The sequence below is a fragment of the Phyllostomus hastatus genome, unplaced genomic scaffold, assembly GCF_019186645.2.
Source record: "Phyllostomus hastatus isolate PE091 unplaced genomic scaffold, TTU_PhHast_1.1 phas_scaffold_12, whole genome shotgun sequence".
NCBI lineage: Eukaryota > Metazoa > Chordata > Mammalia > Chiroptera > Phyllostomidae > Phyllostomus > Phyllostomus hastatus.
The window spans coordinates 3,797,229-3,811,305 of NW_025334007.1; the positions used below are offsets into that span (position 1 = coordinate 3,797,229).

At 46.9% G+C, this 14,077-nt stretch overlaps 2 pseudogenes; both read right to left on the reverse strand.

Annotated features, from left to right (window-relative positions):
- Positions 1-594: 594 nt before the first annotated feature.
- On the reverse strand, positions 595-1,639 carry LOC123829915 (annotated as a pseudogene).
- A 9,293-nt stretch (positions 1,640-10,932) lies between these two features.
- LOC123829916 lies at positions 10,933-11,965 on the reverse strand (annotated as a pseudogene).
- Positions 11,966-14,077: the final 2,112 nt, after the last annotated feature.

Below are 14,077 nucleotides of genomic sequence, written 5' to 3' on the forward strand. Positions count from 1 at the left end.
ACAGATCATGCTGGGCACAGCATAGGTAAAATAGTAAATAACATTGTAATAAGCACATATGGTTCAGATGGGTAGTAAACTTATTGCAGTGAGCACTTTGTAAGTCATATAAATGTCTAATTAATATGTTCCACACCTGACACTAGTATAATATTGTATGACAACTGTAATTAAAATTTCTTTAATGTGGCCAACTTTTACTTCATCTGTCTATTCACCTATATATTTACCTATCTACTGCTCCCAACTATGTTAGTGCAAACTTCCTGCTGACCTGGAAAGAGATTCTTATGCTAAAGTCAAGTTATCCTGTTCTGTATCACAAAAGCGATTAAAGGATTGCCAATCTGTATTTCCAAAGAAGAAAAAGAAACAAAAAAGTAAACATCACACTACTAATCTGATAAAGAGCAGTTACTGTGAGTTCCATGGCCTTCATAAGCCTGTGTTCTGAATCTACAAGAACATTCTGTCCAAAGGAACACTACTGAAACATTCACCAGAAACACCAAGATAAGCCAACAAGTTATTCTGCATATCAGGCAGCTGCCTAACAGGCCTTCTCAACTAAAGAGTGAAGACCCCACCTCGAATTCACTCAGGGCGTGGGTCGTGGCTGGATGTGGCTGTAGGGTGCCCACTGGCCTTCGAAGGACTGCCAGCCCTGGGTTCAGCTTGGGCCCTGGCTTGGGCTCTCTCTTCCTCCTCTCTCAAAGCCTCTTGATAAATACATGGGAAGGCTGTGGGCTCACTATCATTGAGCTTGGCCAAAAACTCAAGGACTTTCATCTTGCTTGTCTCAGCGTGGGCTCTTGGACCCCATAGGAACTCATAGCGTGGAGGATCTCTGTTGGGCACCTGCTGGTACACCAGGTATTCTTTCTGCACCAAATCTTGGGTGATAAGCTTCCTGGGTTCCCCAAAAATGAAGTGAATTTCTCCAGCATAGACACCCATCATATTCAGGAATTTCCAGACCTCCTCCTCAGGGGCGCGGTAGCCATTCAAGAAGATCATACTCAGGAGAGGCATCAGAATCCCCTTAATGGGAAATCTCCAAACTGTGCTCAGACTCCCATCATCGGTGTCATCTTGATTGTGCACAAGAGTGTAGAAGTTACCATTGGGCTTGACCTCTTTCACTTCCAGACCATACACCAGATCCATTAGGTCAGTTGCCTTCCTGAGAACCTCAGAAAAGTCCTTCCTGTACCATTTGTGGACTATCTTCAGCATGTCTGCCTTTCTAATGGGCTCCTTCTTTTTATACTGATTCAGTAGATACTGAACCAACTTATTTGCTTTCTGAGATAAAATATTCAGGCCAGGTTTCTTTGTAAAAGTTGAGGCCCCAGAGGAATTTTTTACTTTTCCGAGCACGGCCTTTGGCTTTTCCAGCAGATCTTTCGTATGACACACCTGCAGTGGTACTGCTGGTGGCCGGGCACCCGGAGATGCCTGGAGGGGGGCCAGCACCAGTGGAGCTCGAGGGAGCATCCCCCAGAACAGAAGAGGAGGAGCCAGCAGCCCCTTCTTCCTCTCCTGCAGTGGCCTGAGCACTCTTAAGACTTTGGGCCTCAGCTTTGTTTTGGTGACGTCTCTCACGAGCACGGAGCTTACTCTTGTGACCACGAGGCATGATGACTGTGGGTCAGGACAGCAGACAGGAGTGTGGGCCAAGAAAGGTGATTTGGGCACCTGGTGGATGGAGAAAGAGAGGATGTGAGCACCTTCAACAGGTAGATTCCACCTTGGCTTTATTGAAGGCTGCCTCTGCAGGCCCCCCTTGAGGGTGCTACTCTAAAAAGTGACAAGATTCCTGTTTTCCTGGTCAGTCTATCCACTGAGAATCCCATACAGGGACTGTAGAACCTTTAGAGAGAGGTTCATGCTGCATCCATCCTACCAGCCCTGCCTGACTTTGCCCAAGTAACAGCAGGTGATGTCAGTGTAGCCCTCTTTGTTCTGGCATGTGGGATCCTCTCAGTTCATCTTCCATATTATCACGTCAACCATGGCCAGAGGCCGGGCACCTTCCCCTTTGCTACTCCTAGGCTGACCCCTCAACACTCACTGACACCCAGGAGAAGGAGCTGGAGGAGCTGGAGCAGAGCCTCAGTCCGCCTGTGTACCACATGACACCCAGTGCTGAGAGTTTGCAGGGCTCATTTGTTTCCTGAGTTCATGTGGACCCTCAGTTGTCAGTCAAGCTCTTCACCTTGGCTCTTTGTGAGGCCTAGCACCACCCTTCTCTTTAACTGGTGGCTGGACCTACAGACTAAGGGTCTCACCTCCCTCAGACCTGATATAAAGAAATGCAGGGGAAGGTCAACCTGATAACCCATCTCTAAGATATCTTGGGCTGATACATAAAGGTTGGGATGGACGTTTTGATGTCCCCTTTATTCAGGGCTGGCTGGTTGCTTGAGACTTCTCTCATATTCTTCAACTGGGCCCATGGTAGACAACTCCTCACAGTAAGAGCCAGCCGCCCTGAGACCCAAAAAAGAGGGCATGAAGTTGACCTTATGCGAGCAAAATAGGTCGCCCAAGAGTGGGGACTGCTACACGCAGGGTGAGGTCCTATGGGAGATAGATCCAAACAGAATCCTGATTCAAGGTCTAAATTTGACGTCTGCTCGGATCGTGATTTCTGTCTCTTAACCTGGGACCACTTCTCTCATTTCCCTCTTTCCCTTGAATGCTGACTCATGTGCACTCCCATACAACACTTATCCTTAAGGTCTGCTGGCAAAGAAAATGGGGAGGATTCTCCGTGGTCTCACTGGTATAGTGCGGCATACACCCACAGTCATCAATGGTCTCTCGAAAAACGGCATAGCATGAAACCCTGCCACCAATGAGGGGAGGATGCCACTTTGACCTGATTGGTCCTCTCGCTGAGATGGCCTGGGAAGAAGTGAGTGCAACTCATCACGGCAACGTGCCCAATATCCCAGGGCTGAAAACAGTGCCCGGACTTCCGGTGGACCCTGTACTTTGTGGGAAGGGAACCCCATCCCCCACACTGTCACAACCCTGAATCCCCTTAGGCACTGGCTCCCCTTTCCTGATATGGAACGTCCTCCTCTAAACCGAGGCCTCACCTCCCCGAGACCATCCCAGAGGAAATGAGGGCCCAGTTCAAACTGCCAACTCAGTTCAGGCCTCCTTTCTTGAGTTTGTGAGGTGGCGGGCGCAGCCCTCCCCTCCCTCAGTTGCCGGTAGAAGGGATGATACTTTGCTTTTTCATCTGCCTACTCTGCCTGGCGCCTCCTCTAGTTGATGGCTGGGATGCTGCTCTGTGCGGCAGCTGTTTTGTGTACTAAGCTCGGCTCTTAAGCACTCAGGCCCTCATCTTGAAAGCAGTGTGGATCTACAGGTTGTCCGTTTGCGGACTCAGGGTACACCCAGAGAGCAAAGACGGCCCTCTCACTAACACATTCGAGGCCAAATTCAGCCCGATGGCTTCCCTGGGGCCTCTCAGAACCTGGCAGTAAGGCAGGGATGGAGGGTGGGCTCACCTTTGCTCTGGGAGTGCTGTGGTTTGTGCAGGTTCCACTCACTGTCCTCCCCTTCACTCGAGGCTAGTCCTGGCAATCCGCCTTCAGCCGGAAAGCTGATGGCTGAATGGGCCTGAAAAGGTCCTCGCCATCAACCGGAAGTGGGTGGGTCCTAACTGGTAGGGCTGTCCCGGGTGCCGGAGAATTGTGGGCCGCGTGGTTCTTTGCCAGACCCCATTGCTTAGGACTCTGTCGGCCCTAACTCCTCAGTCATGGTCCACACTTTTGTTTTTCTGAGTGTCGCCTTGTCCTTCTAGTGAGCTAGGTGGTCTTGGCCACAAATCAAATGCTTAATTTTCTGAGTTCTTGTATGGCAATTGGAGCAGACAGCTTCTGATGTGCAGTCTGGGCCTTACAGTTCTGACCTTAGGGGTAGCACCCAGCAAGGACCCGCCTTCGTAGGGGTGTTCACTCGTTTAGGACTGAAGGTCCTCTCCTTGCCTCGCTTACGTGCAAGACTCCTGTCTTTGCAGCACTGGGGTCCGATGCTATTAGGCAAGGCCTTTGCATCCATCCCTTAGACCCCCCTCCCACATAGAAGGAGTGGACTCCTCAATTGCGTAGCGCTTCTGAGTTCTCTAGTGCCATAGAAAATCCTGAAATTTTTGTGGCTCATGTGTTTTTGGGCTCCACTCCTCATATCACTCAGGCTATTGGCATACATGGATTCCTGTTAGAGACCTAGTCACTCTCTTTGCCAGATGAAAACTGCCTATATTTCACTGAGGTGCTCACGTCCCTGACAATTCCCAGGCTTCAATGTGCCTGAAATCTCTGCCCAGGACTTCCCAGGAATGACAGCAAAGGAGATTTTCTGAGACTACTTTTTCATGCTATGGGTGCTACCCTTACTCCACTTCGAGGTCCTTACTTTGACAGATGAACAGTCCTGCAACGTTGGCCTTTGCTTTCTTGATTCTGCTCATGTTGCATTAATATCCCACTCTTCTGGGAATTCCACGTTGGAAATCAAGGTCATGCTCACACACAGACCTCTAAGGAGAGAAAATGAGGGTGCAACTCTAGGACTTAGTGTTCTGGCTGATTGCCTCTACTCTTCCCAGGCAGGATCCTTACTATATCTGTCAGAGCCTTGGACACCTACGAAGCTGAGATACCCTCCTTACAATTTTCTTTAATACACTTAATTGGGTGTGATTGCTTTCTCACTCCTCAGTCATGGGAGCCCTCATCTTGGCACCTGTCCTTTGATTAATGGCTTCCTGGGTGGTGACACCTCCCTCCCAGTACTTGTATATTCTACTTCCTGCAAAGGTGCAGAAAATGGGTCCTCTCCATGAGTGGTGTAGAGATAGGAAACTGCAGCACATATCAGAGTCCATGTGCTGTGCTGTCCGAGAAAAGAAAGCTGATACCTTCTTTCTTTTCATGAGTCTGGCTTAGGGAACATAGAAGGATAGAGCCTGGTGTGTGTGATCCCTGACTGATGTTTTGACACTATCTGATGTTGCATATGTAGCTGATCATACTGGCACTAAGTACCATGTCTCCTTTATTCATATCTCTTGTTTATGTGGGTATTTTAACTGTTCTTGTTATGTAGTCCATCCAGTGTTTTGGTCACAAGGTCCTCTCTTTTATCACTTGAGCTGTGCTTTGGGGTAGTAGACATAAGTGAATTAACTGACTTGTGGTCAGCTGGAAAGAGTGCTCTCCCGGAAGCTCTGGACTAATGCAGTCTAGGGTTCCCAGTCTCAGTGCTGTCACTTATTCACTGTGTATGAGTCTCAGGTTCTGCATTTGTCATGAGGTGTTTTAAAGCCCTCTCTGGTAGGGTTCATGGATTGTGTTCAGTGTGTGTGAAAATGTGCACAGTGCCTGGAATTCATTGAGATTTTGCACAATATTTGTTATGTCTGTGATTATGATTATTTCCACCCCAGAAAATACCACTCACCTTAAAGGAATAACAAGTATGCAGTAGATATCAGCAAATATGTGGCACTCTAGTACAACACACTGAAAAAGGTGCCAACCTGATGGCTCCTGAGTTTCCATCACACGCCATCTCCCTTACTTCACAGATCCTCTGTGGTGTTGAAGTGCATACTTGTCTGTGCACTGTGGTCATGTGCAGAGGAATAGGAGCACAGGATGCATCCTGTCCCTGTCCCATGTGCAGATTCTCTCTGGTCTACTCATGATTCCAAAACAAATGAGCAAGCAAAATAGAACCAGGGGCGTGGGCATAAGGAACAATCTGTCAGTAAGCAGAGGGGAGGGATGGAGGGAGACCAGGCGAGAGAAAGGGAAGCCTCTAGCCAAGGTACATGTAGAAAGGATCCACGGTAATGGACAACAGGCTGGGGACTGGCTGAGGGGGTAGGGGAGTGGGCGGGACAGAGGAGAGCAACAGTAGGGATATTGGGACAACTGTAATTCTACAACAATAAGAAAAAGCTTTAAAATTAAAAAAAGAAAATAAAAGATATTGGCTAGTAAGGAAATTCCAAAAGAACTGGTAAGGGTAGCTTGTCATTCCAGGTGTAAGCCTTTCAATTCGGAGACCCTTTATCTGAGGGCCTGGCCCCTTCCCACCATGATCACAGCCTCATCTAGCCCACCCTGCTTTGATCTTCACATTACCACCCACTGCATGAATTTCCGTTTCTTAATGTTTAACTATGGTCCTGAATGGCTTCTCTACTAGACTGGAAATCAGGAACCTCAGGCCCCATTTCTGACCCCCTTAATTTTACTGGTCTTCTAGACGTCATGGAGAATTTGAGCACCTACTTCACATGAAAACTGTTCTTAGACTTTAAAATCCTATGGGCAGCGAAGGCAGGGTCCATTTCTCACAGTATCCCCAATAGTATGGTGCCTTCCAAAGAGCAGATGCGGAATTAATGTTTAGGTTTGTAAAGAGCAAGTGTACAAGAAGTCAATTGTACTATGGTTTAATTTCTCCATCATCTTTCAGTTAGCTGAGCTAATGCACGTGCATATACCTCAAAGTTACAAAGAACCTAAAAGGAAGAAAACAAAGGAAGAATTGAAAACGTTTTACATTTTTTTCCCATTCTCCTTGTAACGCAGGCTTACAGTGTGGTAACAACCCCTCATCCTCTTTTTTTTTTTATTCCTTTTTCCAATATTGTAGTATCTTGGTTTAAATCACAGAAAATGATCCAATGACTTTCAATTTTTACACAATACCACAGCTCCTATTTTTTCATCTGGCTCGTCTCCAATAAGTGTGTGAGCAGGTTACTCATAATCTTTGGTACTGGAGCTAAATAACCACTAATTGATAGGGACAACATTCACTATAGAAAAAACAAAGGATCAATCTCCAATGTCCCCATACTGTAGAAGGACAGAGTATGCCCTGTGTTTGCAGGAGCCCAATGTTGGCTCCTCAGTAGTTAGAAGATTGTCTGCTTTCTTCAACCACAAAGTGAAGACTCTGTCTCAGACCTCACCAGGGATGGGAGGAGTTGCGGGACATGACCTGGACAGCAAACTGGCCATAGCTGCAGTAGGGGAACTCGGGCTGAAGCTCTGACTCAGTGTGGATATACCACATCTTTTTCAATCAATCCATACATGAGCATGTATATGTTTTTATCTACTTGAGTGTAAGCCTTAAGGGTAAGTTTTCGAAAGTGGAGTAGTGTGTCACCGGCAAATCAATGTTTACTTCTGTTGCATATTTTCAAGTATAAGTTAACATTTTGAGAATATTTGCAACAATGATCTTAAGTAATGTGGGAAATAAGTAATATTCTTACATAGTATAATAATAAATTAAGTAATTCTGAGCTACTTTCAATTAGTCTATATTACGATGTTATACTTGTTTTATTAGAAATTTTGGACGTTTTGGCTCTGGTTGGTGTGGCTTCATGGATTGAGTGCTGGCCTGTGAACCAAAGGGTCCCAGGTTTGATTCCCAATCAGGGCACATGCCTGGGTTGCAGACCAGTCCCCAGTGAGGTGCGCATGAGAGCCAACCACACATAGATGTCTCCCTATTCTCTCCCTCCCTTCCATTCTCTCAAAAAAATAAACAAATAAAATCCTTAAAAAAATGTTTTGTAGCTTTGATTGACTTCACATGCTCTGGATAATTTTTTATGAAGAAATGAGGGCATTTCCAGTAGTAGTAAGAGTATAATGTAACCAGTGCTCTAGGTACTCATTTTCCAGCCTCAGCAATATCAACACACGGCCAGTCTGGTCTTATCCATGTCACCCTCAGCCCTCAAACTATTGTGAGGCAAACAAAATAACAATATTTATCCTTTTCTGTACCTTTAAAGGTTGAAGCTCTTACTTACAAACATAACCAAAATACCTCAAGGACACAGGCAGTCTGAATTCCAAGATGACCTCCTGGATTCCTGATTCCTGGTGTACAAACATCTTCTTCCAGTTAATTCATCCAACAGTTATCTAGGTGCTGCTATGAGGGATTTGGCTGGTGTAATGGAGGTCTGAAATCTGATATTCTTAAAATAGGGAGATTATCCTCTGGGAGCCAGACCTAGTGAGGTGAATCCTTAAATTGGATGGGGGCTTTTTTGGGGGGAGAGACATCCAAAGGATGAGAGGGAGGTTCTCCTGGCCAGCTTTGAAGATGGAAGGAGCTGCACAGCATAGCAAAGACCTAAGACAGACCTGAGAATGATCTCTAGCCCATAGAATGCTCCAAATGGGAACCTTAGTGCTTGAATTCCTGGTAACTGGATTCTGTTCCCACCAAAATGTGTGGCATTGGAAGGAGCTCCTGAGCTCCACACGAGAACAAAGCCACCAGGAACAATGATTGCAGAGTTCTAAGACTTCTGAAGTAGGGATCCCAGTGACTCCACACCCAGCCTCTGTCCTATGGAACTGTGAGGTACTAAATGTCTGTAGGGAGAATGTGTTAAATACTGGCAATTTGTCAAAAGTTAAGCATTGCAATAGGTACACTGAAAAAAGTTATGTATAGATTCTTTGTTATTCTTTTTTAAAAAATATTTTATATATTTATACAAACAGAAAGGGACGGAGAAAGAGAGGGAGAGAAACATCCATGTGTGGTTGCCTCTTCAGCACCCCCAACCGGGGTCTTGGCCTGTGACCCAGGCATGTGCCCTGACTGGGAATAAAACCTACGGCCCTTTGTTTCATGGTGTGAAGCTCATTCCCCTGAGCCACACCAGCCACAGCTTCTTATTTCTTTTCACATAATTAGATCATTTAGATATACTCTCTTGTCTATGTTCTCACATCTAATACAGTATTGTTAACTGTTAGTTTTCGTCCTGCACATTGCATACCCAGGGGCTATTTATTGTATAACAGAAAGTTTGTATCTTTGGCCACCTTCACCAATTTCACCCACCACCCACCCCCCTGGGAAAACATCAATCTCTTCAATCTGGGAGTTAACTTATCAGTGTGTGTTTTCAAGATTCTACCTGTAAGTGATACTACACAGTATTTGTATGTCTTTCAAAAGTTTTAATGGAAGAGCACCATTTGAAAAGCTCACCTTCTTTCACCTAGCACGTGCAGTCACCAATACCAGGAATTCATCCTCTTTTATGACTGATTGACATAACTTTTTCCCTGAGTGGGTGAGTGTGTGTATCACACTGCCTTTACACATTCATTCATTAATGGTTACTGACGTTGTTGCCCTGTCGTGGCAACTGTGAGTACTGTTTCAATGAACATGGGGATACTTCTATCCCTTCACATTAATGATTCCACTTACCTAAGTACCCAATAGTCGAATGGCTGCAGAATACGGAGGTTCAATTTTTAACTTTTGGAGGCATCTTTAATGTCTTTCATAGTGGCTGAATCAGTTTATTTTCCCCTTAACTCATTCATATTTAATAATCTGAGGATATCCAGGTATGTAACTTCTCAAGTTAAAAGAAATGCTGAATGGAGTGAGGTAAACCGATAACTGACCAACTTTTACATTTTCTACCACTCTATGTTCTCATCAGATCTACTTTTTTAGTTTTTCCCACATTACCAAATATAGCCCAAATGGAATTCCACGCTGTCATCTTCAGGATCACAAAAGTGATTTAAGGACTCTCAAGGTGAATTTGAAAAACCAAAACTCTCACTCTGACACACAACAGGTCTGCGATCCCTGTCACTCATAGGCTTCCATTCTGACCCTAAATAGACTTTCTGTTGCTAGAACAACACTTGAAAATTACCTCAAAATAGGAGTCAGGGAGGTGTCTGTGCACACCAGGGATACTGGGCAACAGGCATTTCTGACCACAATGTGAAGACTCCACCTCAGACCTCACTCAGGGTGACAGAAGTGACTGGGTATGGCCCTGGGTCACCCCTTCTCCTCCCAATGGCACTAAACTCTGCTTAGCGACTGAAGGCTAGGTAGTACACTACCTCGAGCCACACTTTACTTCTCACTTGTTCCTTAGGAAGTAGAGAGAATCTCACCCTCTTCGGTAATGACAGCTTCTGCAATCAAACCGCATGGGCAGAGGCAGGGTCTCCTTTGCCTAAACACTCCCAGTGCTGGCATGAAGACTTCCAAAGAGCTGATGCTCCATTAATGCGTGTGTCAAATAAAAGCCATGAACCAAGAGGTCTGATTCACTGTCATTTATATTATCAAACATGTTTGAAAACAGAAGCAAATCCAGGTACACAGCTTTACACTTACACAACAAAAGACTAAATATAGTAAGGAAAATGAGAAGTGACCAGTTTTATATATGTACCACATCTTCTTTACCCATTCATGTACAGATGGGACATGCAGTTTATGTCCCTGCCTTGGCTGTAACAGACCAGCTGGGTACAGCACAGCTAATACAGTAAATAATATTGTAACAAGTACATATGGTTCAGATGGGCTGTAGACTCATAGGTGTGAACGCCTTGTAAGTTATATAAATGTGTAATCACTATGTTGTACATTTGAATCTAAAAGAATATTCTGTATCTACTGTAATCAAATACAAGGTTATAGCAAGCAGCCAACTTTTAGTTAATCTACCCTTCTATATATCCATCTACTGTTGCCTCTTATGTTAGTGTAAACTCTCTTCACATTGCTAAAGATATCCCTACCCTGAAGCCATGTTACCTTCTTCTGGATCACAAAAACCATTAAAGGATTCACAATTTGTATTTGAAAAACAAAACGCGTACTGCTAACCTGGTACATGACAATAAATGAGTGATCCCTGTCATTCTTAAACTTACATTCTGAATCTAAAGAAACGTTCTGCTTAAAAAACACACCATTTGAATACGTGCAATACCCCCCACCCCCAGAGGTTGCTAACAAGATATTCTGCACATTAGGAAGCTGCTTAACAGGCCTTTCCAACCAAAGAGGGAACACCGCATCTCCACGTCACTCAGGCTGAGGGTAGTGGCTGGATGTGGGTCTGAGGTCACTGCTGGCCTTGGAAGGACCACTAGCCTTGAGTGCAGCTCGGGCTCTCTCTTCCTCATCTTTCAAAGCCTCTGCATAATAGGCTGGGAAAGAAGTGGGGACTCTATCATTCATCTTGGCCACGAACTCCAGGATTTTCATCTTGCTGGTCTCAGCGTGGGCTCTCGGACCCCACAGGAACTCATAGCATGGAGGATCGCTGTTGGGCACCTGCTGGTACACCAGGTATTCTTCCTGCACCAAATCTTGGGTGATAAGCTTCCTGGTGTCTCCGAAAAATGAAGTGAGACTTTCCATCATAGACGCCCATCATATTCAGGAATTCCCAGATCTCCTTCTCAGAGGTGCGGTTGCCATTCAAGAAGATCACACTCAGGACAGGCATCAGAATCCCTTTGATAGGAAAAGTCCAGGCTCTGCTCAGACTCTCATCACCGGTGGCATCTTCATTTTGCACGAGGGTGTACAAGTTACCATTGGGCTTGACTTCTTTCAATTCTAGACCATACACCAGATCCATGTGGTCTGAGGCCATCTTCAGAATCTCAGAAAAATCCTTCCTGTACCATTTGTGGACTATCTTCAGCATGTCTGTCTTTCTAATGGGCTCCTTCATTTGATACTGACTCAGAAGATAGTCTACCAAGTGACTGGCCTTCCGGGTCAGGATATCTAGGGCAAAGCTTTCAGGGGAAGGTGAGGCCTGGGAGGAACTTTTACTCTTCCAAACACGGCCTTTGGCTTTTCCAGCAGATCTTTTGCATGAAACACCTGCAGTGGCACTGGTGGTGGCTGGGGCACTCGAAGGTGTCTGGAGAGGACCAGCACCAGTGGCACTTGAGGGACCACCTGCCAGAACTGAAGAGGAGGAGCAAGCGGCCTCTGCATCTTCTCCTGTAGCGGCCTCAGCACTCTGAAGACTTTGTGCCTCAGCTCTGTTTTGGCGACGTTTCTCTCGAGCGCGGAGCTTACTCTTGTGACCACGAGGCATGATGGGTGATTTTCAGGAAAGCCAACAAGAGTGTGGGCCAACAGAAAGGTGATCTGGGCACCTGGTGGTTGGAGAAAGAGAGGATGTGAGCACCTTCGGCAGGCACATTCTCCTCTGCTACCCTGACATTGACACCTCAACACTCCCTGAGACCCACAAACGGAGGCTCAGTCTACCTGCCTGTCAGAGGACACCCAGTGCCCAGAGTTTGGTTGGCTCCTTTGTTTCCTGAGTTCGTGAGTATCATCAGTTGTCAGTCAAGCTGCTCAGTTTGCCTCCTTGTGAGGACTGGCACCTCTGCCTTCTCTTTCAATGGTGGCTAGACTTACAGACTAAGGATCTTAGCTCCCTTAGACCTGATATGAAGAAATGCAGGGAAGCTCAACCTGACTGCCCATCTCTGAGCTATCCAGGGCTGATAGCTAAAGACAGGGATGGAGGCTTTGATGTCCTCTGTTTGGGGGGTTGGTTGCTTGGTTGCTTGAGCCCTCTGCATATTTCTCAAGTGGACTCCCGGAGGAGAACTGCTCATAGATAGTTGCAACCTCCCTGAGAAGCAACAAGTGGATATGAAGTGGACCTTATGTAACCAAAGCACATCGCCCAGGAGTGGGTGGGGGCTGTTGCGTGCAGGTGAATTTCCCATGGTAGTTGTTCCAAACAGAATCGAAATTCAAATTCTAAATTTTTGTCCTCCTTAGGTTGCAATTTCTCTTTGATAGTATGGGACCACCCCTCTCACTATCCCTTTTCCCTTCAGTGAAGACAGATGGGCACTCCAGACTGAAACTTATCTTAGAGAGCCGCCAGCACGGAAAATACAAAGGACACTGTGTGGCCCCACTGATATGGTGCAGCACTTCGCCAAAGTCCACAATGGTCTTTCTGAGATACCCGGCATAATGTGAAGTCCTGCCACTCATGCCGGGAGATCGCCATTTTGACCTAAGCTGTCTCCTCCCAGCGATGCTCCGGGAAGAAGGGAAGAAGGGAGTGCAACTCAACATGGCGATATGCTCAAACTTCCCGGTCTGAGAATAACCCCGGAGACTTCAGGTGGACCCCTACTTTCTGGGCGGGCTCCCCCATCCTCATCAGTTTCACAACCCTAAATCCCACCTGGGACTCGCTCCCCTTTTCTCATTTGGACTTCGTCCATTAAACCAAGGCCCTCACCTCCCTGAGACTACCGCCAGAGGAAATGAGGGTCCAGCTCAGCCTGCGAGCTCTCCCCGGGCTTCCTTTGTTGAGTTTGGTTGCTGGTGGGTGCAGCCCTGGTCTCCCTTAGCTACCCTAGAGAGAAAGTTACTTTGCTTATTATCTGTTTCCTATGTCTGGAGCCTGCTAGAGGTGAGGGCCGGGTTGCGGCTCTGTGTGGCCCACTTTTCTGGGCAGAGGTGGACTCTTAAGCACTCAGGCCCTCATCTTGAAAGCAGTTCACAGCTGCATGTCGCCCTTCTGCGGAATCAGACTATACCCACAGAGCAGGGACGGCCTTCTCACTAACACACTCCAGGCAGAATTCAACCCCACGGCTGTCCTCGGGCCTCTCGGAGCTTGACCACAGGGAAGGGATGGGGGGTGGGCTCACCTTTCGCTCTGGGAGAGCTGTGATTTCTTTCCCTGTAGGTCGTCACCTGGACTCGAGGCGAGGCCTGAGAATCCGGCCTGAGCCGGAAAGGCGCCAGCAGGGAGCACCAGGAAAGGCCCTCGCCCCCAGGCGGAAGTGGGTGGGTCCTAACTGGTGGGGGCTGTCCCGGGTGCCTGATAACTGAGAGTCCCGGGAACATATGCGGGACCGCACTGCTTAGGAGTGGGTGGGCCCTAAGTCCTCACTCAGTGTCCGTGTTTTTGTGTGGTCAGAGTCTTGGCTTGTCCCTCCAGTGACATGGGTGGTTCCGGCTGCACACCAAGTGCTCACTTTCCTGAGTTCCATGTGGCAGTTCTGTGGACAGCTTCTGATGTGGGCCCTGGGCCTTACCGGCCAGACCAAGGTTGGGCACTCGGCCAGGCTGTGGGGGTTGCCAGGGTGATCCTCCCTTTTAGCACGAAGTGTACTTGCGTCGCCTCTGTGCAAGATTCTTGTCTCTGGAACACTGGGCTTGGATCCTA